Source organism: Tursiops truncatus, chromosome Y (assembly GCF_011762595.2).
Source record: "Tursiops truncatus isolate mTurTru1 chromosome Y, mTurTru1.mat.Y, whole genome shotgun sequence".
Classification (NCBI taxonomy): domain Eukaryota; kingdom Metazoa; phylum Chordata; class Mammalia; order Artiodactyla; family Delphinidae; genus Tursiops; species Tursiops truncatus.
The window spans coordinates 2,894,687-2,917,058 of record NC_133428.1 but is presented as its reverse complement, the minus strand read 5'-3'; the positions used below and the strand labels follow the sequence as shown (position 1 = coordinate 2,917,058).

The window sequence follows — 22,372 nt, the reverse complement described above, 5'->3', positions numbered from 1 at the left end:
CATGCCACAACTACAGAGCCCACGTGCCCTGGAACCCACACGCCACAACTAGAGAGAAGCCTGGGAGCCAAAACGAAGAGCCTGTGATGCAATGAAAGATCTCGCATGCCTCAACGAAGACCCCGCGTGCCACAACTAAGACTCGATGCAGCCAAAATAAATAAACTAATATTTTTTTTATTTTTATTTTTTGTGGTACGCGGGCCTCTCACCATTGTGGCCTCTCCCGTTGCAGAGCACAGGCTCCAGACGCACAGGCTCAGCCGCTCCGCGGCATGTGGGATCCTCCCGGACTGGGGCACGAACCCGTGTACCCTGCATCAACAGGCGGACTCTCAACAACTGCGCCTCCAGGGAAGCCCTAAACTAATATTTTTTAAAATAATAATAATCGTTAATCATGACACCTAGCAGGACCCTGTGGGGTTCCTGGGCACAAAAGGTTTTCTGTGTCCCCCTGTGTCTTGATTACAGGAAATAGGCTTCATTCAGCCCCAATGACCTTCCCTGAGTTCCAAGGGGCAGGTTCAAACAGATGCTAATCAGGGAAGGGAGGGGATGCAGAGACAAGGGAGGAACAGTCAAAAGAAACAATGGTGCAGCCTGGGGGCAGGTCCTGGTTTCACAGAGGGCTGTGAATTTCCCACAACAAGCTGGAAGGGTCCTTCTTCGCATCCATCTGACATCCAACCCACAACCAGGTGGATGTTTTAGGATCTGCCCTAACACTCTAGCCCAGGTAGCTGCTGCTCATTTCCCTGTGATGCATTCGGTTTTACTTTTGAGCGGCCAATCCAATGAGGCAACAGTCAACAGCTATAGTCAAATGCGGCTCCTGAAAGGACATCCCAGGGTCTCCCTGCTGCCCTATATTTTTTTTTTTTTTTTTTTTTGCGGTACGCGGGCCTCTCACTGTTGTGGGCTCTCCCGTTGCGGAGCACAGGCTCCGGACGCGCAGGCTCAGCGGCCATGGCTCACGGGCCCAGCCGCTCCGTGGCACGTGGGATCTTCCCGGACCGGGGCACGAACCTGTGTCCCCTGCATCGGCAGGCAGACTCTCAACCACTGCGCCACCAGGGAAGCCCCCCTGCTGCCCTATTAATGGTCCCTTTTCTGTCTGTGTCTTATTCAACCCACCATCATCTTAGCTTGACTTCTTTGGCCTTGCCATCACATTGCATGGTTTTAAATATAGCAGTTCCCCCCAAATATCTTTGAGCATCTCATGTCGGATGAATAACTGGCCTATGAAAACGAGCGCAGCCCCAACAGAACTCCTGGTTCCCTCCAACACAAACTCGGTATCTTGCCAATCTTTCCTACAGAGTGCATGGCACATCCAACCAGCAAAATAACCCAAAGTCAAGCGCTGTCTCAGCGTCCCTTCCCAAACGTGCTCACGTGCCCGACTGCTACCATTTCTGTCCACGCTGCCATGACGTCTAAGGGGGTTCCTGGAGGATCACAGCAGGACTATTTGCAAGCAGTTGCAAGAGCGGTCTGTATCAAACTGTTATTGACCCCGTGATTAAGAGGGCTTCCCACAGAAGACAGGAGAGCATCCAAGCTCCATACTGGCGTCTGGGAGGACTGCATGACCTGCTCCCTTCCTACCTTTCCCATTAGGACTAACCCCCTTCCCCTTGTTTGCTGTGATCCAGCAAACACCCACCTCCTTCTGCTCTTCCCTCAAACAAAACTCATGCCTCCCTCAGGGCATCTAGTGCTCTGTCTACTGGCTAAAGGTCCAGCTCCTAGTTCCTCGGATGGCTCCTACTTCGAGCTCGGTGTCACATACAGCCTTCTAAGAGCTCTCGATCTAAAGGACCTCCCTCATCCACCTCATCTTGCCTCACCCAGTTTTATTTTCTTTAACCACACTCAGAATGTCCAAAAGAGCCTGTTCATTGATTTGTTTGCTCCTGTATTGCTAGACCTCCCCTCCCCCACCCACCAGACAAGATAAGATCCATGTAAGATAAGATCATTTAAACTATTAGATCCATGGAAGATAAGATCATTTAAACTATTAGATCCATGGAAGATAAGATCCATGGAAGCAGAGACACCTCCCTCTGTTTGCTCATTGCTGTATCCCATTACCTAGAGTGATGCCTGGACTTAGAAGGCATGAGATGAATATTTGCTGAATTAATTATTTGCTTTGCCAAAAACCGTCTTCAAGTGTCTCGGCACCCATGCATAAGCATTATGCATTTATCTCAATAAATAGACAGCCCAGGATGATCAGACTGAACCATCAATTGAATGCGGACTGAGACACCACTGATACGTTAGGGGTGTAGAGAAAGTGGTGTTTGATTCTTGGGTATTCTCTTATTAGGTAGCCTCTTGTCTGACCCATCCTCATAGTGGAGCCCAAATCCTACGGGTGCTACCTTTATTGATAAGTTGTTTAATCTAAGTTGCAACAGTCCCCCCAGATTAAATTGCATTTATTTCAAGATCCTAGAAACAGTGCATAGTGCTTCATCAGAACACAACTTTTTACCCACAGGGTGTTATCTGAACCTGCATCACAGAAATTGGTCCTAGGTGACTCCACAACACAGAGATCCGATCGTGCAAAGGGGCAAAACTCATAATGATTTTACTTCCTGGGTCCGAAGTTATTGGGGTCTTACATTTACTTAAGCTGTTAGAGCAATTCCTTTGTGGTGGAAATGAACCCACTTGCAATTTTATAAAAATGAACATTTCATTTCATGACATGCTCTCTAATCTCTTTCCAGGACCACCATTCTCCCGATGCTGGAAGCTGAACAGCCCTGGTGTGATAACCTGATTTATGCAGAGCGGTGGGTCCCCCTGCCCCATCTCCCACACAGCAGAGAACCTCAGCCTGGAGGTGGTTCGATAACTAATTTAACCTCAAACCTAATTCTTTTAATGATGTATCCGTCACAGCCCCTTAAAATGCCCGCGTCAAATGCAAAGGCTTGGATTTAATGAACGTATACAGCCTTCCTTTTACCTTAATGAACCACCATATAAATGGACTGCATACTTATGAATAGACATAAATTTCAGGTCCAATTTTCTCTATCCATGAGAAATAAAGCCCAGTAAATTACAGAGTTATCGACCCATTGAGATATGTGATATTCTCTTCCCATGATGGGATTGGGTTGGAGAAGGAAAGATAGGAGAAAAAGAAGAAAGAGAAAAGAAAATTAATATTCCTAAGAACCTATGTTGGTACTTGGAAAGGTGAGATGATTTCTACAGAGATCTGCTTGGTTTTGAATGCATTCCCCCTTTTGTTCCCCAGTATGCCATGCTGCCGCTTTCCAGAGGTGGTCAACGCCAATGAGTATAGAAAAGAACTGAATGCTCATAGGGTCGGGGAGCAGGAAGATCTGGGTTCTGGACCCAGGTGTGTTCCCTGAGTGGTTCTGGGTAAGAATCCAAATTTTGAGGACCCAGGGTTTTGCCCTTATTGACGTAGGCCTTTGATCAGGACGGTCTCAGATGTTAAACTTCAATTCCCATGAACCAGAGAGTCTCAAAGCTATTTGCTCTTGATTTCTGGGAGTCAGAACATCATGTTCGGTGTGAAAGGACAACTAAGATGGTCTGCTCTGGTTGTTACTTCATAAAGATGGATACTGTCAGAGTAACAGCAATAATGCCACAGAAAGACAGCTAAGAGTACACAGACCTCACTGTGATGGAGCACATGTTAATTCACTGAAGTAAACATGCCAAAACTTAAGGGTTTGTTTAAAAAAACGAAAGTTTCTCTCTTGGATGAAGATATCATACTTGGAGTTTAGGAACTAGGAGAATATTTATTTATTCATGTAGTTTAATTTATGTCAGTTTAGTTAAGATGAAGAAAAGGGGGAAATGGAGAGGATTTACGTTCATGTCCTGGACTAAATATACAATTGTATGGTCCCTGCTTGTGTGTGAACAGGAAGGGATGAAATACCTCCTCTTCTGTCAAAGTAAAGCAACATGGGGGTCTCAAAAAGAGACAGAATAGGGGGGCAGGGACGTTGAATAAGTGTGTATTTTAGCCTGAAAATTCTGGTTAATGAGACATTTAGGCAGAGCTAAGCTAAACTTAGCAGAGCTAAGCTAAACTCTGAAGCTGTGGATAGATTTTGCTTTCATTAATTTATTACTTTTTTCCTTCACCAATGACTCTTTTTTTCTTCAATGATCAGAACAGTTTAAATGATAAATTCAGATAATACAGACAAGTATCAAGAAGATTCCAAAAGTCATCTAAAATAAGCAAACTCAACATCTAGACAATACCATCTCTACATGCATATACACACCAAACGTAGGTAAGTCGATCAAATGCATTGAATCCGTTTTTAAATGAGGTATGCCATATATGCTTAGGAGAAAAGATATGCCTTTCACAGAAGAACCTAAAGTGGAGTTAAGTTCAAAATACTGATATTCAGAAAGATATTTCTTCTACTGTACAGTCTTCTCATGAAAAAAAAAATCTTTAAAAAGGTTGGAGATACTGTTTTTGTTAATGTCATGTTTTAGCTTTATGGGCAACAACTGACTTCCCCCTACGAAAGATGAAGGACTTTCTACAAATACTTTCCTGGTATCTTCTCTCTCCTCAGCTTTCCAATTTTGTTAATTTTAGTGTCATTTTGAAAAGGGCAAGTTTTGTAATAATCCAATTCAGTTGGTTTTCAAAATTCTCTCCATAATTTTACCTTGGAACTATATTAGGATGGATTCAGTACATACCAGCACCCCTTTTGATAAAGTCTCAATTTCAGAATTATTTTCCCATCATTTGTTTAAATGGTTTCATTCTTCAGTAGGTTTTTTTTTAAGATATTTTTCTTTGATGTGGTCCATTTTTTAAAATCTTTATTGAATTTGTTACAAGTCTTTATTGAATTTGTTACAATATTGCTTCTGTTTTATGTTTTGTTTTTTTGGCCACGAGGCATGTGGGATCTTAGCTCCTTGACCAAGGATCAAACCCGCACCCCCTGGGTTGGAAGGCAAAGTCTTCACCACTGGACCACCAGGAAGTCCCTTCAGTAGAGTTTTTAAAGATAATGTCACGGTTACTGTCAGATGTCCTTTACAGACCAAGGACCATTCTGAAGACCACATTCTTTCAAACGATATCCATTGCTCCATTACACTCAGACATCGAACGTCTCCATGAAAACGTCCAAGGCCAACCTGTTTTTCTCTATGTTATGTAGGACTTATTTTTCTCTCCAAATGACTCTATGGTTCTCTCTTTATTTTTCCCATTTGGCAACATCACTAGGCTAGGTTTTGGTGAGAGGTTCAGTGTGTAACAACTGTTCCTAAACTAACTTTTGACGACTAGATTCAAGTGTCCCTTTATTTCAAGAAATTTCTCTTCTATCACATCTTTTTTTTGGACGACTTTATATTTCATTCTTAAAAAAAAAAACCACAAAACTTTATTTTTTACATTTTTTACACAATTTTTAAAGGTTACACTCCTATTACAGTTATTACAAAATATTGGTTGTATTTCCTGTGTTGTACAGTACGTCCTTATAGCCTGTCTTACATCCGATAGCTTGTATCTCCCATTCCCCCACCCCTAAGTTGCCCTCCCCTCCCTCCCCACTGGGAACCACTAGTTTGTTCTCTATATCTGTGAGTCTGCTCTTTTTGTTACATTCACTAGTTTGTTGTATTTTTTAGATTCCACATGTAAGTGGTATCATATGATACTTGTCTTTCTCCATCTGACTTACTTCACTTAGTATGATAATCTCTAGGTCCATACATGTTGCTGCAAATGACATTATTTCCTTCTTTATTTTATGGCTGAGAAATATTACATTGTGTATATATACCACATCTTCTTTATCCATTCATCTGATGATGGACACTTAGGTGGCTTCCATATCTTGGCTCTTATAAATAATGCTGCTATGAACACTGGGGTACATGCATCTTTTCAAATTACTGTGTTTGGGTTTTCTGGATAAATAGCAAGGCATGGAATTGCTGGGTTATATGGTAGTTCTACTTTTAGTTTTTGAATGGAATTTTTCTTCTGTTCTCACCTTCAGGCACACCACTTATGTACACATTATACCCGCTTTGTCTCTCATTGCAATTGTCCTCCTGATTCTGAACATCTTTATCCTTTTTCATTTTGAGTGACTGAGTCAAACCTATCCTCTGCGCTGCAGTATTTTAGTCTTTTTAAGTCTATTTTATGATATTCCAAATGGCTTTTTCAACCTTCGTAATTCTTATTTTTCCTCTTTCATTTCTTTCACTAGCTTTAGCAACTTCATTTACATACTCCTCTATTGTTCTGTAATTTTTTTGGAGACATTTTCCATCTTTCAATGCATTTTAAAAGAGAAATCATGTATTGAAAATTTGTTGCAGACGATGAAGAAGTAATTGTCTGAAATCATTTCCTTAAGTTTATCGTTCATTTCCTTTTTGGTTATTTATATTGCTTGTTCCCTTGTGTGACCCCGTCTCACCTGCTTTCTTTGCAGTTTAGACAATTTTCTGTTGGCTCCCCTTTCATTTGGTCTTACCTTAGAATAGGTAATTAGCAATGCAAAGGGTCTGCCTTGCAACTTTGGTTCACTTTGTCCTTTAAACTCCCTCTTTTCTGGGTTCGTGCCCCGGTCTGGGAAGATCCCACATGCCGCGGAGCGGCTAGGCCCGTAAACCATGGCCACTGAGCCTGCACATCCGGAACCTGTGCTCCGCAACGGGAGAGGCCACAAAAGTGAGAGGCCCGTGTACCGCAAAAACAAAAAACAAACAAAATAAACTCAAATTAAATGGGCTTCCCTGATGGCGCAGTGGTTGAGAGTCCGCCTGCCGATGCAGGGGACACGGGTTCGTGCCCCAGTCCAGGAAGATCCCACAGGCCGCAGAGCAGCTGGGCCCGTGAGCCATGGCCGCTGAGCCTGCGCGTCCGGAGCCTGTGCTCCGCAACGGGAGAGGCCACAACAGTGAGAGGCCTGCGTACGGCAAAGAAAAAAAAAAAAAAACAAAAAAAAAACTCCCTCTTTCCAAGTCAGTTCTTTGCCATTGGGAGCAGGTCTCTTTCAAGATTCAAGAGTTCAGGGAGGGCTTCCCTGGTGGCGCAGTGGTTGAGAGTCCGCCTGCTGATGCAGGGGACACGGGTTCGTGCCCCGGTCCAGGAAGATCCCACATGCCGCGGAGCGGCTGGGCCCGTGGGCCATGGCCGCTGGGCCTGCGCGTCCGGAGCCTGTGCTCCGCAATGGGAAAGGCCACAGCGGTGGGAGGCCCGCGTACCGCAAAAAAAAAAAAGAGTTCAGGGAGCTGGTACAGATGATAGGGAGACTTTATCCCATAGTCAGTAGATACAGTTGTAAACTTAAAGTCAAGGATGCAATCATCTCAACTTGCTTCACCTCAGACAGCACATAGAGGTAGGAATCTAAGATCCATGGAAACGATGGGAGTGACAGCTTTTTAAAAATGGAAATGCTTTCCTCGTTTTTATTTCCATCAACATAATTGCATCCTGAGCCTGTCCTAAGCTTGTCTCTGCTAGGAGGAGGTGGAGGGAAGTTTACAGTCAGATTTCAGTGTTGAAAATAGGATTTTGCAGCAAGTGATACAGTCCTGACAGACAGGCTTTGTTGAGAGGAAGGATTTACATATGCCCATTTGCATTCCTCTCTAATTCAGGTCTCTGACACTTTTTTTTTCTAGGAGCTATTGATTCTGATGGAGGACAGACTGTCAGTATCTCTGTCTCCTGGCTAGACTGCACACTTAGCCAGGAAGCAGTTTGTCTGCTGGCCTGGAGTTCTCATTTCTTGGTTTCTTTGAAGACAAGGTTTTCTTCCATTTACTTTTTGAGAAAGGGATGTAAGTAAAACAAAAAATGCCTTTATCATATTTAACACGAGTAGTGGATTTTTTAATTTAAATGATTCATCTTACAAGAAAGTCTGTAAACGCTTGGCTTTTCACACCTAATGATCATTTTAAAGTGGTTCCTACATTTCCACCAGAGATATTCACAAGTGCCCACTACACGTCTGTGACTGTCCTGAATGTGTGTCAGTGAATAAAAGAGCATGGTTACTACCTTCTTATACCAGCGTAGTTTGAATTCATCTTCTCCACAACTCCCAAGATCCCTTATTTCTAGCAGAATTAGCTTTGTAAGCCAATTGGCCATGCTGCACACAAAATACCTTTCCTCGTGTGAAACAGAATTGATTCCTCCTTGAAGTTAAATAAGCAAATCTATATTTGAGGAGTGCCAGCTACGTTCAATACCCCTCTCTCTCTTCTTCGATCCAATCCAGATTCATTTCCAAGTTACTGTCCTTTCTCATTTTATATCTGAGATTATATATATACATATAATTTTCAAATCATTTCTCTACATAGTTGATTCTATTGCATGGAGTTCTTCGTTTATATTTCTCATGTATATTTAGAATGTATGTTAGCATTAAGCATGCTTGGCATTCAGCACTGAGTTTAAAGTGAATCAGATATTCAATAAATATTGATGGACGTTCCACAGTTTGGGGGAAGTCTGGATGCCCAATTTGCAAGAAGGAAAGAGCCACTTTCCAGACACATTATTTTTTCCAATTTAAGGTCTTAACTGACATGATTAGTCTAGAATATAGTAATTAAGATTTGTTTGCTTTAGTTAATAGTCATGAAAGCACCAATGTTTCTGTTAGAAAATTAAGCAATTAAGATGACTATTGCTCATTACGGATGGCAATATAAATGCTTATTTCCAAGGGGGAAGAGTTCTAAATATTTCATCACAGTGCCTAATCATTTAATTGGGAATCTTGCCTACTGATAAATGACGCTTAAATCATGCAGATATAAACACACTGCATTGTTTGGAAAATTGCATCAATGTTGAATTTGAGCTTTTTTAAAAATTTATTTTATTTATTTTTTAATTTTGGCTGCATTGGGTCTTCGTTCCTGCGTGCAGGCTTTCTCTAGTTGCGGCGAGAGGGGTCTACTCTTCATTGCTGTGTGTGGGACTCTCATCGCGGTGGCTTCTTATTGTGGAGAATGGGCTCTAGGCGTGCGGGCTTCAATAGTTGCGTTGCGTGGGCTCGGTAGTCATGGCACGAGGGCTCAGTTGTGGGTCACGGGCTCTAGAGCACAGGCTCAGTAGTTGTGGCGCACGGGCTTAGTTGCTCCGCAGCACGTGGGATCGTCCCGTACCAGGGCTCAAACTCATGTCCCTTGCACTGGCAGGCGGATTCCTAACCACTGCGCCACCAGGGAAGCCCCGAATTTCAGCTTTTAAATGGAAAGAAAGTATTCTAACTAAAGAAAATGACTATTCTCTAAATTCCTCAGGCATGTCTAAAAATACCGAGAAAATGAAAGAGCATGTTGTTATTAGGGATGAGTTAGGTCTGGCATAGACTCAGGAAAGGAAAAGAATACAATTTAAAAACAATCATAACTCCATTATTTGGAATTTATCCTAAAGAAATAATCAGATTTATGAAAAGACTTGTGTATAAGGATGTTTACTATAATTTTACTGATAGTAGTGAAAATCGGAAACAAGTGCAAATGCTCAACAAAATGAAATTAGCTGAATAAATTCTGTGGTACTAATCAGCCACTAACAGTCAGATTAAAATACGTATCACATTGGCAGTTTTTTAAAGTACAGCATTTTATTTTTAAAGCAGGATGCAAAATTATATATACAGTATGATCCTAAATTTGTAAACATTTCCTAAGATGTATATATCACATATCACATTTAAATATACATTATAGGGACTTCGCTGGTGGTCCAGTGGTAAAGAATCTGCCTTGCAACGCAGGGGATGCAGGTTCGATCCCTGGTCAGGGAACTAAGATCCCACATGCCGTGGGTCAACTAAGCCCATGTGCCACAACTAGAGACGAGAAAATCCGCTGCCACTACTAGAGAGAAGCCTGCGCACCACAAGTGCCCATGCGCTGCAACGAAAGATCCCACGTGCCACAACTAAGACCTGACACTGCCAAAAAAATAAAACTAATAAATAAGTAAATAAGTCAATAAATATAAGCATTCTTGGCCAGCTCCGGTCTCCTATCTCAGGCTGGCACAGCTGCTTGTGCAAGAGGAAGACACACTAAAAAGGAAAAAAGAAAACAAGGTGCAATATGGAGTATGCTAGAGTACGTCCGAAAGAGAAAAGTCCTAAGGATAAACAGAAGCAGAGCATGGGAAGTGGGAATGATGTGTTGGACCGTGGAGGGAAAGCCTTGGAAAGTTCCCTGAGAAGGTATGTGTGGAGTAAAGATCCAGAGGGAGGTCGTGAAAGACAGAGAAAAGAGAAACAGCAGAAAAGAGAAACTAGGAGCGGGGAACACACCTAGTGCCCAAGAGAAGTATGGCGCCTGAGAAGGATGGGAAGCCTTCTGCCGTTTAGAGCAAATGAGTAAAATTATCTGACACACATGTTCCCAGGATCACTGACCACACAGTGCCGCCAAGAGAAAGCTCCCACTGCACGTGCCAACCTGCCCCACTGGTCTTTCAGAGCTGCCCAATATTTGGTACATGCGCCAGCATTTTCCAAGTTACTCCCATTTCCCCAAATCCACTTTGTCCTTGACTACACAGTACCTCTGGGCATCCTGGTTCCTCTGGTGCAAAAGTTGTGGTTTCCACTCTTTGATTAGCCAGTTCCGACTTGGGCACTGAAACCGCCAATTAGTGTTGTACTCTTTGTCATGACACGAATTGGTTTTTATTTTAGCATCTTTTTACTTCTCTGCCTCTCATCTCAGACGGTGAGTGTTTTGAGGACAAGAACTCTTCTCAGAAGAACTCATGGTCATCCACGAATTAAAAGGAAGAGTATTTGCAGAAGACCGCAGAAATCCCAAAACCAAATTTGGAAAATGGCAAATAGAGTGCTCAATAGGAAAAAGAACAGATCACTGGAAACAGACACCCAGAAAGGGGAGATGGTAGATGGAGGCCCCTTGTTAATTTCGCAAGTGGAACAGACATTTCTCTGTCACCATATTAGTTTATCCTCCTATTATCCCTCCACAGACCTGGTCCAAACTGCATGCATCAGGAGTCTTAAGGATGGGAAATTTGGTAGGAAAGAGGGTTGTGCGAGAACCTTAGGATAACTGGGTTTCTCAGAGATGTTTTTACTGGACAGATTTTTGAGGGCTTTGAGGGGCTTTTGATTTTGAATATATAAGGTTTGTCAACAGGAAGGTAGCTCTTTCTCCTTATTACTTGGACCACTTCATGCCTTCTCCTTGGACAACAGTCTTAGCTCATGAGACCCCGAGACCTGAGGATGTAACTCCGAGGAGACAGGGTCCACTTTCCCTGTTCAAAGTCGCAATCCTAAAGAGGAAACTGTCTGTGAATTTTCATCCAGTTCAGCAGAAGTGGAGGCTCTGATGATGATACATGGCAGAAATGAGGACAGTGCATTGGGCTGAGGCTCCCTTATCCTTTGTCATTTTTAAAAAAATAATTTATATTTATATTTTTGGCTGCACTGGGTCCTCGTTGCTGCACACGGGCTTTCTCTAGTTGTGGCGAGTGGGGGCTACTCTTCGTTGCAGTGCATGGGCTTCTCATTGTGGTGGCTTCTCTTGCTGTGGAGCACAGGCTCTAGGCGTGCGGGCTTCATTAGTTGTGGCATGTGTGCTCAGTAGCTGCGGCTCGTGGGCTCTAGAGCACAGGCTCAGTAGTTGTGGTGCACGGGCTTAGTTGCTCTGCGGCATGTGGGATCTTCCCGGACCAGGGCTCGAACCCACGTCCCCTGCCTTGGCAGGCAGATTCTGAACCACTGCACCACCAGGGAAGTCCCACTCTTTGTCATTTTTAACATGACATGGCAGACAGTTCAGGACACTGAAGAATCACAAAACATAAAGAAATATCAAGCTTGTTTACCATGCAATTCCTCCACAGAGGCTTCCATTTACGGATTATGGGGGTCCAGCTGATCTCTAAATTAAGAGGTGGTCCAACAAGATGATGGACAATTTGAGAAGGGTCTTAGTGTACACACTGATTTTTATTCTATTAAGAAAACACTGCACAACATAACTGAATTAAAAGTAGTAATTTTTAAGGTGTTCATTATGAATACCAATTTGATTGGGTTTTTTTTTTTCCAGATATCAATTCACGGGGAGTGGAGTTAAATTTATACAGGGACTTGTACATTCTCACGAATTAAGTCTGCTTCAGAATCAGAATTTTTGAGATGCACCGAGGGGAAACAAATGGGGGGATCTATGCTAGGTAGTACTCCTGATAAACTTTCACTTAAAAATGCCCATGTTATAATTCATCGTTCTCTCAAAGGTTTCCTTTTACTGACAAGTAGGTTCAGATTTTTTTTTAATGTATTTGGATTTAAATAAATTCACTCAGTAAGTTCATACTCCATGGTATACACAAGAGTCCTCTGGCATTCATGAAAAATAAAAGTATTGTAGAACACATTAAAAAATAAAGTGGATATTGAAAATGAAAGGAAAGTTATGGTTTGCTCAGTGGTCTCCAAGTACTTCGTTTAATCAAATGTTTAATACTGGTAATCTCCCCTACTCTCTCATCCCACAAGACTGTTCATTTTGCTGGTTCTGGGCTCCACTTTTAATCAGTTCGGGCACTCAGTACATGCACTCAGGGAAATAATTTCCCTATTTCTATTTTCTCCTACTGCAGCAAAAGAGGAAATGTTTCCATTTCTAGAAGTTATTTGAGATGACTTCCAGTGAAGTGGATTGTGTAGATGTATGGAAAGTAGCATGAGTGTATTTTCCAGGGCAAGATCGTTCTCAATAAACACTCACATTTCCCCCTTGTTTTACAATTTTCAAAACCATTTCACATACATTATCTCATGATGAGATTCAATCCAAAGAGAAAATTAACTGGAAATACAGTTATTTCTATGATTTGAGCAACTCTGTTATTTTTGTGCATTTCTCTGTACCAGTGAACACACAGGGTAGAAATATAAGTAAACAATTTACAAATATTTTAAAATGCCATTTACAAAACAAACAAAGACACTTTGACTGAATGTCCATATTTCCGTGTTACGAAGCAGAATTTTCATATTATTTTTGGTATTCAAGATACACAAATTGTCTCTATCTTGACGTATAGAGATTATATATATAGTTATGCATAGAAATTATACATGTAAATATATTCTAATTTAATTTTTAAAATAAGGAGCAAAATTCTTGAAACGAATCTGAAGAATAATGAAGGGATAGACTTGTGACTAGATATATACATACATACATGTATATATAATGTTTTATTGGAGAAAAATTAGAAAAAATTCTGATTAAACAGTTTTCCAAAAAATTCAGCCAATATTCCACATTAGAGATAAGAACTGTAAATCTTACTTGAAGTTTTAGTTTCCCGGTCACTGAACAATATGTTTGATTGTATCTGTGTTTATCATCAGATATAGTACTCTCTTATATGGCAGAAATGGACAGAACATTGTAAATCAACTCTACTCCAATAAAATAAATTTTTTAAAAAAGCACAAGGTGATACCATCACACATGTGAATTTAAGATACGGGTTATTTAATTAACCCATCTATCCTGGGGAAGGAAGCTATGCTGCTGCTTTGCTACTGTAAACCTCCTTGGGATTATGTATTTCCCCATTTGTGCTATTTTCCTTTGGGTTACATTTCTAAAATTATGTCTACAGAGACAAATTTAAGACTTTTTAAAGGCGTTTCATTATATAATTCCAAATGGCCTCCCAGAAAGGTTACATAAAATTATTCAAAGTGTCCAAGAGTACTACTCTTTACCACATAACACCACCCACATTTTCTATTGTTTCTTGTAATATGTTAATCTCGTCGTGGAAAATTGGCACAGTGTTTAACTCTAAGCATTGTTTGTTTATTAGCGAATTTAAATATAAGACATGAAACACCACAAAACTCCAAGAAGAGAACATAGCCAAAACATTCTCTGACATAAATTGTACCAATGTTTTCTTAGGTCAGTCTCCCAAGGCAATAGAAATAAAAGCAAAAATAAACAAATGGGACCGTGTCAAATTTACAAGCTTTTGTATAGCCAAGGAAACCATCAACAAAAGACAACCTAGGGACTGGGAGAAAATATTCACAAACAACGCAACCGACAAGGGCTTAATCTGCAAAACACACGAACAGTTCACCCAACTCAGCAACAAAAAAACAAGCAACCCAATCAGAAAATGAGAAGACCTGTATAAATATTTCTCCACAGATGAAATACAGGTGCCCAACAGGCACATGAAAAGATGCTCAACATTGCCAATTACTGGAGAAATGCACATCGAAACCACAGTGAGGTTATCACCCCACACCAGTCAGAATGGCCGTCAACAGAAAGTCTACAAATAACAAATGCTGAAGAAGGTCTGGAGAAAAGGGAGCCCTCCTACACCGCTGGCAGGTATGTAAACTGGTGCAGCCACTATGGAGAACAGTATGGAGGTTCCTTAAAAATACCAAAGATAGAGCTACTATATGATCCAGCAATCCCACTCCTGGTTATATATCCGGAAAAGATGAAAACTCTAATTAGAAAAGATACATGCGCCCCAATGTTCATTGCAGCACTATTTACAATAGCCAAGACATGGAAGCAACCTAAATGTCTATCGACAGATGAACAGATAAAGAAGATGCAGTGGGGGGCTTCCCTGGTGGCGCAGTGGTTGAGAGTCCGCCTGCCGATGCAGGGGACGTGGGTTCGTACCCCAGTCCGGGAGGATCCTGCACGCTGCGGAGTGGCTGGGCCCGTGGGCCATGGCCGCTGAGCCTGCGCGTCCGGAGCCTGTGTGCGTCCGGAGCCTGTGCTCCACAACGGGAGAGGCCACAGCAGTGAGAGGCCCGTGTACCGCAAAAAAAAAAAAGAAGATGCAGTGTGTGTATATATATACACGCGCACACGCACACACACACGCGCGCACACACACACACACACACACACACACACACAATGGAATAGTACTCACCCCTTAAAAAGAATGAAACAATGCCATTTGCAGCAACGCAGATGGACCTAGAGATTATCATAGTAAGTGAAGTATGTTAGACAAAGATAAATACCATCTGATATCGCTTATATGTGGAATCTAAATATGGCACAAATGAGCTTATCTACAGAAAGACTCACAGACATAAAGAACAGACTTGTGGTTGCCAGTGTGGGGGGTGTGGGCGACGGATAAATTAGGAGTTTGGGATGAGCAGATGCAAACTATCATATATAGAAGGGATAAACAACAAGGTCCTACTGTATGGCACAGGGAACTATATTGAATATCCCATGATAAACCATAATGGAAAAGAATATGAAAAAGAACATATATATACATATATATACGTATATATATGTATGTGTATATATATATATAAAACTGAGTCACCTTGCTGTACAGCAGAAATTAACAGAACATTGTAAATCAACTCTACTCCAATAAAATAAATTTTAAAAAAAGCACCAGGTGATACCATCACACTCATGTGAATTTCAAAGTTTACACAGACTCACAATAGTGAGTGCTGCTAGGATGTGAAATGGTGGTACCCAAAGGAACTTTTTGGTGATGATAAAAGCTTCTATCTGTGCTGCCAAATATTGGGGCCACATGCAGCCACTGAGCACTTGAAACTTGGTTACTGGGACTGAGGAACTAAATTTTAAATTTTATTTCATAGTCATTAAATTTAAATGACCACATGTGGCTGGTGGCTACCATACTGGATAGCACAGATACAGAACATTAGGGGAATGCTGGGGGGAAGGGTGTAAATTAATACCAGCTCTTTGAAACATGTACATACAGTTGAACATACATATCCCTTAAGAGGCGTCAGTTTCACTTTTAGGGATATATGCAAAATTGTGCTCGCCAGCGTTATTTATAAGAGCCGCAAATGGGAAACACATCGAATGGTGTCAAAGGTAGATTCGATCAATAAATGATAGTATTTTTTGTATCATGGAACACCACATGTCACTGAAGATAAACTAACCACCACTAAGCACAACAGCACTGGTGGATCTCACAAATGTAACGTGAAGCATTAGAAGTCAGATGCAGCAGAGTATTCTATGATTCTAGTTTTATAAATATTAAAAGGAGCCTAAAGTAATCTGTGGCATGAAAAGTCATGATTGGGAGAAGTGGGCAGGGGACGAGTTGTTGGGAGAATCTTCTTGCAATGGTCAACTTTTTGACCAAGGAGATGCAGACACAAATTATTCACTTGTGATAACTCAAGCTTCGTATGAATGATCTGTGCACTTTTCAGTTATATACGCTCTATTTTCATATAGACGGTGAACACAAAGCAGAGAATGACATATCAGCAACATACTAATGACATATAAGATTATACCATAGTGTCAGAAGATGTGAACATCAACACGTAAAGTTGTAAAAAAAAAAAAAAAAAGTAGGGACCCCTTCCCTAATTTGTCTTAGGTACACACAAAAGTGGTATAGTAGATCTTTAGAGTGCTGTTTGACTAAGTGTAACATAAAAATTGTTAAGTGGTAAGAAAACATTATGTTATTGGTTTGACTGGCAATGTTCTCTTTCAGAGAACCAGATAAAAGTGGCGTGTCATACGACCAAGCTTCTTTGGGTTCAAGGAAATGCAGTATCTAATTTTTGAGGTTTCCTAAAGCAACATAAGACACCTCCACAGAGTGGGCACCATACTACAGGATGGGTCATAAACCCATCGTAAATCAAATGCTACTCCCATCGAGGGGAGATCAGAAGTGAAGGAGATGGGAAGCAGAAGAGGTGACCAAGGAGGCCCGCAGTAAGCAGTGGTTCCCAAAGGGAATTTCATGGGTATGTAAATAGGAATAAGAAGGGAACTTTCCTCGTTCATTCCATCAAAACTCCAGGGAAGTTTCTCTGTCTCCTTTTGTCACTCCTAATGAATCATGGCAACTAAATTAACTATTTTGCCCAAGGGGTGTCTTTGCCTATGGGTGGGTAAAGACAAAGACAGATATTTAGCAAAAAAAAAAAAAAAATTGTTATTGAAAACTAGACTTACATGTGCCTTGGTAATTCATTCAGAATAGCCCTTTTAGGTTGTCACATATCTGAAAATACAACAATGATTTACTGAACACATTCACCCCGTGTCAAGTGCAATCCGAACTCCAAGTTTATATTTTAAATGTTGGTAGGTTTGGATTGTAGAAACCAGGAATGCCCATAGACTGTTTCACCTGAATTCACGATGCTTTTGTTTTATTTATCCTCAAGTCAACTGGACTATCTTTGACAAGCTCGGCATCATGGAATATATTGTGTAAAGACCTCTCGAATCTTGAGTCAGTGTCTTTTACGATAATTACAATGTCCGAGGAGTTTTCAGAACCGGAAGGCATTCGGTGATATTTTAGCCTTGTTATTTCCATTCTTCTTCTGACAAGAACTTCACCGTATGAAAAGCACCATTGTTTTTGAATTCCATCATGATCAGCAATGAAAATGGAACCCAAAGAACGCGTAAACTTTATCATGCTCTTTTCTCCCCTGACCTTTCCCAACTTCTGCTCAATTTGATGTAAACAAAGGCGGGCATTCATGATCATATATTATCAGAAATTTTATTCTGTGAACAGCAAAAGCAAACATACCCTTCTAGACATTTGCACTGGAACACTGGCAGGGGTCTCTCAGGATGAATTTATACTTCCAATTAGATGCGTGATTTTGTTCACGTCTTCATCCCCAACTCCACCCCGGTGCGGCCCAGTGTCCACGGAAAAGCTGATGGCATCTTGGAGTGTCTGACTGAACCAGAGGCAATCCCTGTAATCTTGCTATTGTTCACCTCAGGAGTTGGGTGTGTTATGTGATTCTTGCTAATCAGATGAGGGACGTCTTCTGCAAGGGTCACAGGAGAGTGTCCTCCTAACTAGCAGAGACGCACAGAAGAGATGTTCTCTTTGCTGCTACATCACATCTCTCTGTCCTGAAGCCAAGCCTGTAACTCCGAAGCTGAAGACAGCCAACTCCCAAGACTGCAGAGCAGGAAGACAGAAAACACCTGGATTCCCGATGACCTCACTGTGTGGGTTGATTCTCTCACCTGATGTCCACCTTACCCCTGGGCTTCCTGAGAACTAAAATCTGGACCTACCTGACCAGCTTATCAGACCCAGTGTCTGGCAGGTGGATGGAAACAAAATGAGGGCAGTTTATCATAGCTGACCAAATACAGTACCTATCCCTCACTATGCTGAAATTGAAATGAAACATTTATTTCCTAATACACTTGACCTGTTTATCTCTTAAAATACTTTTAAATAATGGGAAGGAAATTCAAGCAAGTAACAGATATTGTATGCTAAGTCCACAGATGCCCACAAAGCCCACCGATGCCCATTTGATTAGCTCTATGACCTTAAAGGATGAGATTCCCTCCACTTTGTTGAGAAGCAAACCAGGCTGGCTAAACCAAAAGAAGATGTGCCCAGCTGAGAAGCAAGGCAGAACCAATTTTTAGAAAAGCAAATGCTTCTCTAAGATGTACTGGTTTGTATCTGACAGAATATCTATGAAACTTTTTTCGTTCAGTCTTGGCCGAACCCTTTAAACAAATTAATTTGACCAAAGAAGCAGCTTTTTTTCCCCTAAATGAAGAATGTGTCCCCGAAGATGAACAAGACAGGAAATGAGTAGCTAAAACTGTTTCTAAAGGAGAGTTCATTCATTTCACATAATTCTGGGGTAACTATCGTATCCACGGTACTGTGTGAGGTCCCAGGAAATCACAGATGACAAGCCCCAGATTCTGCCATCGGTGGAGACAGCAGGGGTTCCTGTGCAGAGAATAGAGAGCTCGTGCACACGCGAACATCTGTGCACACGCACGCTGATTATGTGGGGCCACAGAGGTATCCTGCAGCGCGAAAACCAGATGACAGGCCAGGGTCAAGTCGGCAGAGTTTGGCAAGTCCAGAACTAGCCTGTTTTGACTTCCTCAGCTGACCGGTGTATTCACAGCCTCTCTGTCTGCTATGGACTCAATGTTTGAGCCTCCACATTAAGTCACTAACCTCCCAATGTGAACATGTTAAAATCAAGGACACTTGCCAAACAACCAAATAGGCAAAAACACGGTTCAAGGCCTAGAGAAGATGGAGAGATGATTTCTAGCTGGGGTGATTGGGGAGGTTGATTTGAGGGCAGTGTGGGCTGGGTTTCTTCCCACCAGGAGGAACATATAAAGCAAACAGGGTTGTAGAAGTTGGACCTCTTCCATCGGGCGGGTCCTTCCAAAAGTGTGTTCCACTTAATAGAGACCTTAGAATCCTTCCATGTTCAAAGCGTCTTGCATTGACAGCACTCGGTACGACGTACCCTTCTTTGAATGATCGAAGGCACACCAGTTCATTCAAGGCTCTGAGAAGTCCTGCAGATGGTGATCTAGAATTTCCCAACAGAATTTCTCAAATGCGTAACGAGTCATGAAAACGAGTCTTGGGAACGACCTTGTCATTATGGTGAACCTGGCAATGACTGTGGGCAGGAACGTGATAATCTGGGAGAGCTGAAATTGTGGGGAGCTAGACTCAGGGAATTAGGTGCCTGGGGGATAACTCAAGATTGGCCAAAAGAAAACACCCAAAAAACAAACAAAAACTAAACAGTGCTCAGTTTGCTGCTGCTTTTCTCACTGTAACTTAGTAGATAACAATCCCAGAGGTTCAACAGACTTTGCATAAGTGTGAAATTGCCAGAAGTAGAAACACAGTACAGACCAAATTAAAATAATTTCTATTTCATTTAGATGTGGCTGGCCTAACTACAAGACCCACTTAAAAAAAATCATATTTACTTAAAATTTGTCCGACAGTATTTAAAGATAAAGACACACATTAGCAACAGTTTCTAGAGCTGGCCGAGAGCCTAGCCCGCTAAAGCATGACCACACACTCCACAAATTTCTACGCCAACAGGAGTTGCCACCCTAGTCTCAAAATTCTATGGAGATGGTGTCCTTTGTTGGGTTTGAACTCTGCTTCGGTCTCGCATAAATCTTTGACTTGGGGAAGATTACTGATCTCACAACCAAAGCCAATAAGAGCGAACAAAATTGAGGTGGGCTTATTAAACCAGGAACAAAAGAAGGATCCTCACAATAGATATGATTATTGGAAATTCTGCACAATAAATGAAACACAGAGTGGAAAGAAGAGGCACAAATATTGGAAATGACAAGGCAAAGTTGGATTTATTTACAGATGCTATGACAGCCCGCCTCGCCAAAGCATACGGGTCCGCTCTTAGAAGGTTAGGCACATTGATGAGTCCCGAACTATTTTAATCTGTTTCCTCTGTCAAACGTAAGTAAAAAACACTGAAGCTCCTGAGGCAACAGGACACAGAACATAAACCCAGAGATGCACTCCGTGGGAGATCGTTTCCACCAGCCCCAACTCATGTTCATTATATCAGGAACCACCCTTCACCTGCGGCCCCTCCTCGGTCAGCAGGACAGGTGAAGGAATTTGTCCTTTTTTCTAACAGCCTTGGAAAACCACGGAGGGTTGAAGCAGGTACGGACATGATCTAATTGCTGCTTCAGACAATGCTCCGACTATAGAGAGAAGGTTGGCTTATGGGGAAAAGGCCAAGAGCAGAGAGGCCAGCCAGGAGGAGGTGTTTGCTCCAAAGGAGTAGAAAATAATAATAATTATTATTATTAAAGGAAAACTGTTTCTCTATTCACAGCACTTCCGACACCCAACGTGTGGGTCTTCCACACCGAGCAGGTCTCCAGTTCTCCTGGGACACCAGCTGGGTGCCGTCCACTTCAATTCAACTCTGATAGGAGCCCGGGGGCGCGCAGACCTCACGGGGTAAAGACTCGGTGCCCCAGGACGGCTCCCACGTCAACCCCAAGCGCAGGGACTGGGTCCCCAGGCCGCCCACACTTGTGTCCGACAAGGCTACACACGGAGGGTCCCCGTGACGCCCTCCTCAGAGAACGCAGGCAACACGTGGCTGACTCACCCGTTTATCAGAAAGGGACGAACAGCCAAAGAGAGCGGTGGAGGGCGAGGCCCGGGGGGGCCCCGAGCGCCGGAGCGCCTGTCTCCGTGGAGCTTGGGGGTCGTCACTCTGCCAACGTGCGGACGGGTTGCCCAACCCGGAAGCGCTCGGAACTCCTCAACGTAGAGACTTTACGGGGCTGCAGCCAGGAACGACTGTCGAAAGCCTCGCGCAACGTGAGCCGCTCGAGCCCCGCCCCCTCCGCGCTCCGTGGCGCCTGGGGGCGGGGCTGGACGGGCCCACCCTCTCGTCACGTGGTTGGTTCCTCCGGGCAACCGGCCCGCACCTCGCAGGGCTACGCCTCAGCGCAGACTCGGGCGCGGCGCGGTTCGTTCCGAGGGTCGCAGGATGCTCCTCTGGCCTGCGTGACTCAGGAAGCTCCTAGGGTTTCGGGAGCTCTGCGCCAGGAGCCAGGAGGTCACCGTGCATTAGGATGCGCCCTAAATCCAATAATAAGGGTCCTTATGATAAGAAAAGAAGACACGGAAGAGGAGCCCCATGAAGACGGAGGCAGAGACGGGAGGGATGCGACCACAAGCCCAGGGACGCCTGGAGCCCCCAGAAGCTGGAAGAGGCAGGAGGGACCCTCCCCTGGAACCTCTGCAGGGAGCGCGGCCCTGCCCACACCTGGATCTCAGAGGTGTGGTCTCCAGGACTAGGGGAGGATAAATGTTTGTTGTTTAGAGCCACCTGGTTTTTGGTAATTTTTTGTACAGGTAATTTTTTCCTGTACTAGGAAATTAGTACAGACCTGTAGTATATACGGAATGTCTTTTACGCCATACCTTACCTCTTTCAGGGGTACTTACTTTTTAACTTTTAGTTCCAGTTATTTTATAAAAGACTCGGTAATCAAGTGAAGGGTGGAAATTCAGATAGCACCATGCAGGTAGGGAGAGTTTTGTTTGGAAGAGCGAGCCTTTGTCAGCACACCGAAATGCCGCTACTTAGGAGAGGAGAGAGGTCCTCCTGACACCTCCGCCTGACCCCTTGGTTCACAAGCACAGGTTACAGGTGAGCTGCATGTACAGCTACAAGAACCACCTGTGGGTGATTAAACTTGCCAGATGCCTGGGATGTCCATGTAGCTAGTCCTCTAATGCATGCCTCTCATGTCTGTATTCCTAGTTCATTTTCAAATAAGGTAAGAGGGATTTTTAAATTAATTTTAATAAAGGGAGAAATAACCTCTACTACACAATTCTAAGAAGACATAACGGGTGTGATGGGAACATCAGCAGCGGTGCCTA

The 22,372-nt window shown here is 42.8% G+C and overlaps 1 long non-coding RNA gene across 1 annotated transcript in view; it reads right to left on the bottom strand.

Annotated features, from left to right (window-relative positions):
• LOC109551451 (uncharacterized) overlaps positions 1-21,793 on the bottom strand; it is a 247,858-nt gene extending 226,065 nt beyond the window's left edge. The window contains exon 1 of the long non-coding RNA XR_002178234.3: positions 21,084-21,793. This is a non-coding gene — a long non-coding RNA (uncharacterized lncRNA). The remainder of the gene's footprint in view (positions 1-21,083) is intronic.
• Between the last annotated feature and the right edge of the window lie 579 nt (positions 21,794-22,372).